The sequence below is a fragment of the Haplochromis burtoni genome, unplaced genomic scaffold (genome assembly GCF_018398535.1).
Source record: "Haplochromis burtoni strain Fernald_Lab_line unplaced genomic scaffold, NCSU_Asbu1 Contig_519, whole genome shotgun sequence".
NCBI classification, from domain to species: Eukaryota; Metazoa; Chordata; class Actinopteri; order Cichliformes; family Cichlidae; genus Haplochromis; species Haplochromis burtoni.
Window position 1 is genome coordinate 160,926 of NW_024582880.1, and position 4,044 is coordinate 164,969.

Genomic DNA, 4,044 nt, shown 5'->3' on the forward strand with positions numbered 1-4,044 from the left:
TACATCAGAATCAGAGGATCAGAGGATGTTGTCCAGCATTGTCCTCATTTTGGACAACATCCGCCTCTCTGACACCACCTTAAGGGAGTCCAGCTTCATTCCCACAACATTACTGGCCTTGCAGATGGGTTTATTGAGTCTGCTGATATCTGCGACCCTCAGCCTGCTACCCCAGCATGCAACAGCGAAGATGATGGCACTGGTCACAAGAGACTCCTAAAAAAAATCCTGAAAGACCTCAGAAAACAGAGGTGACTCTGGCCCTTCTTGTAGAGTGCAGTGGTGCTTATTATCTATGTGTACACTGAGGTATTCTCCACAATGTCCACATCGACCCCCTGGATTGAACCAGGTTTCCATCTCATCATCCTCACTGATGAATCCAACCACCGAAGAGCCATCAGAAAACATATGAAGATGACAGGACTCTGTGCAGTAGCTGGTGTAGAGAAGAGGAAAGGGGAGAGGACAGTGTCTCTGTGTACATCTTTAAAGGTTTAAAAACAACTGGATGCACAAGTTTGAGTTTATTTTGGATTTTTTTTTTTTTAAATCCAAACAAGGTCAAAAATATAAATATAAACCCATCAAAACTGGTTTTGGAAATAATAGAGCAGGCTAACATGAAGCTTCTTTCTCAAAGGTCCAACCTCAGCCATGATGGAAATGTGTGGCCTATGTTTAATGCTGGGTCCCAGTCAGCAAACCAACTAATTTAAATGGACTTAATCATTTCTGGCCATATGGTTAAATATCGGGTCAGAATGATTTCAGAAGCTTGTTGGCTACTAAAACCTTCTGATCAAGCTGCAACTTACTAAGGGACGTTTAATCAAATATTAGTGGGGATGTATACACACAGATATGTATTTATAGCACGACCCCGTTTGTGTTACTAAAGTCATTAAAGATGAATGCTGTACAAACATTCATAACATAAACATAAATATGTGTAAACAGCAGTCAGCCCGTCTTCATTATCGCTCAGCCTTACTCTGTTCTTTCCTGCAGTACTGAATAAACCAGCCAGTTAAACTTTCTACCAAACCGCCGTTGGAGAGTTTCAAAGGTTTAACAATTGCACTGTTTTGCATATTCCTGTGAGAGGTAAACAGTCGGGGAGAGGAGGCACAAAGGGATGATAAGCCTGCCTTCACACCCGAGGACAACCGCTATACTGGCTGTTAAACACACTGAAACAGTTCTGTCTGTTGCTGTCTTTCACTTTCTTCTTTCTCTGTACTTTGTATATTGTAACTTTCTGCTGGAGCCTTAAAGAGTGTCCAGCAGCAGTTCACAGCTTCACCCTTCAAACAAAACTAGCAGCCTCAGAGGCATATGCTCCAAAACAGATTACTCGTGTAGGATTAAGCATGATAATCTCATCTCTTGTTCGTGATTATCTTTGTTGATTTTGCTTTGGTGTAGCTGGTTTATGAGCTGAACAGTGAGCAGAGTGCAGTGAAAACTGTTCTAAACACATTGATCAGAGCACTTTCATTTCACAGACTCCCGTCTTTATCTCCAGCCAGGAAACCTTCCTCAAGAGAGAGACCATCTCTATTCATTTGGAAATGTCTCACCTCTCTAGTCACGACTACCCTTTTGTTTTTTTGTGAAGTGTCCTACTCAGCTTCACTCAACTCCCTTTGCATGAATGCATAATTAAGCTACTGTTGTCTTCCTAGTCGTTACTTCTTGCAGGAGTCCAGCCTGTGAGTCTTTCAGTTTCAGGATCTCTGCTCTTTAAACTGCTGAAAGAATCAATGAGTAAATCTCAACGTGAATGTGATACAATAAGAAGCTTAGAGGATTTTCTGTATCTGTGACAGCAAAAGTGAAAGGGATGTTAGAGAAGTGTGTGTGTGTGAGAGAGAGAGAGACAGAGAGAGAGAGAGAGAGAGAGAGGAATCAATATTCATATTACACCTTTAGGGCTGTGATCATCATCCTAACATCCTCCTGTTGCTGCCTCGACAGGATTGCGCTCGTTTGTATCCTCCTGATTCGTATCTTCTAACAATGAGACCGTTTTGAACCTCTGGTGGGGATTTTGTTCCTAATGCAGCAGTGCAAAAATCTTCACAGCTGCATGCATGAGTAGGCCTACCCATTCATTTCAGATATTTTCATTCAATTATACACTCACACTGAAAGTGAAGCATTTACAACACTTTTCTAGTCTTAGAAAACAGTTTATAAGACCAGTTAACCTAAAATGTTTTATATGAAGCTTATCCGGAGCACCTGGAAACAACCCTGCAGGAACAAGAAGAACAAAGGCAAACAGCCTGCATCCATCCAGTCTTTGCTAACCCAACACTGACATACAAGACTGACAGAATGCATTTAAAGTTTGTCCTGTAACTTAAAAACATAGAAAACTGTGAAAACCTAAAAACTGCAAAATATAATATGCCGTATACCTCAATATCTCCACACCTTAAAATGGTGCTAATATGGAAACCTACAAACACCTTTGTGGTCCTTGAAAAGGCGCATTGTTGTCTTGAGGTGCATTAAGCCCACATTTGTGTAGACGGTACCTGTAGGGACAGAAACAGACTTCTGCTGAGCCCCAGGTTCTGTTTCTGTCACGGCTGTCGAGGCGAGCCGTGTGGTGTTGGAGGGAAAAGGACCCAAAATGCAGGCAGTTGACTGATAATGCAAGTGACGTTTATTTACAAATAATAGGGTGACGGAGCTGACAGTGAGAAATGACTAAAGAAACCTAAACTGGGAAAACTAAATAACAAACCTGAGAACATAAGAAACGGGGTGCAGGGCAGCGAGAGGACCGAAACACCAATGGAACACAGACAAGCCGACAAAAAGCACAGACCGACACCCACTCACACACAAGGAAATCAGGTAATCACACACAGGAGGGAAGAACAGCTGATCCTAGTACACAAAGACGACTGGAGGATACAAGCTGAACACAATGACAACAGACACAGACCTTCAAAATAAAACAGGAAATCCAGAACACGAACAGGGCACAAAGGGAAGAACACAGGACACCAAAATCTGAATAATTAGAACAGAAGAAAATAACCATAAAGCACAAAACGCTGGGTCAACGACCCAGCACCACGACAGTTTCTGTGAGTGCATGTTAGCAAAGTGAAAAATGAAATAATAGAGCCATGTGCATCAATAACACAATCAGCCCAATGGAAACAGTGCAAATGTGTTCAGCTTTGCAAAGCAAACAGTGGCACATTGGGATGCAAATGAAAAAAGCAGCGAATGGAAAATCAGCAAGTCATGTGATTCTGCACATGTGAGCCCGGCTGTTGACATAGTAAGCATGAGTTAGCATGTGGGTGACATGAGCGTTTGCAGGGAGAAGGATGTTTAAGCGATATCAGCACAGAAATGCTGCTGAACGGGAACCTGAACTGCACAGTAAGCTTCTGTATCCGAACACTGCTCCTCACATCAGCAGTAAAAGGAACTGTTGTTGCTAGGGAAGGCTCGTCAGCCATAATGAGTGAATGGACTGAAGCAGAGAGCTGCAAATACAAGGTTACGCAAACACGAGGACAAAACCCAGGCACCCAGAAAGCGTTTATTGTAGTGCAATCAAGTTAACAACATCTAAGATCCCTGAGTCTGTCTTTTTGTAAGGAAGGAAAAAGCTTCCCTGGCAACTGTTTCTGGACTGATTGCTCTCATGTGACAAGATTACGCAGTCAAACATGGATACAGAGAGCGGGAGACAGAGGGGGGAGTGTGTGTTTGTCAGGGAGAGAGCAGGGCTGATGAGTCAGAGGAGGCTGATTCTGACGCAATCCTCCCTCCTCTTCCTCTGCCTACATTACTGTTTCTTGAAGGCTGATCCTTCTTCCCCTGCAAGAAACAAACATAAAGGCATTAATGTAACTGACCTACTCTTTACCATCGCTGATTCCATATGTTATGTAATTCTGGATATACTTCACATTATTTCTTCAGGTTATCATTATATGAGTCTGAGCAATAGTCTAATGCTTTACATTTGGGAGATTATTTCAAGATATCTCCAACTTTAAACGTACA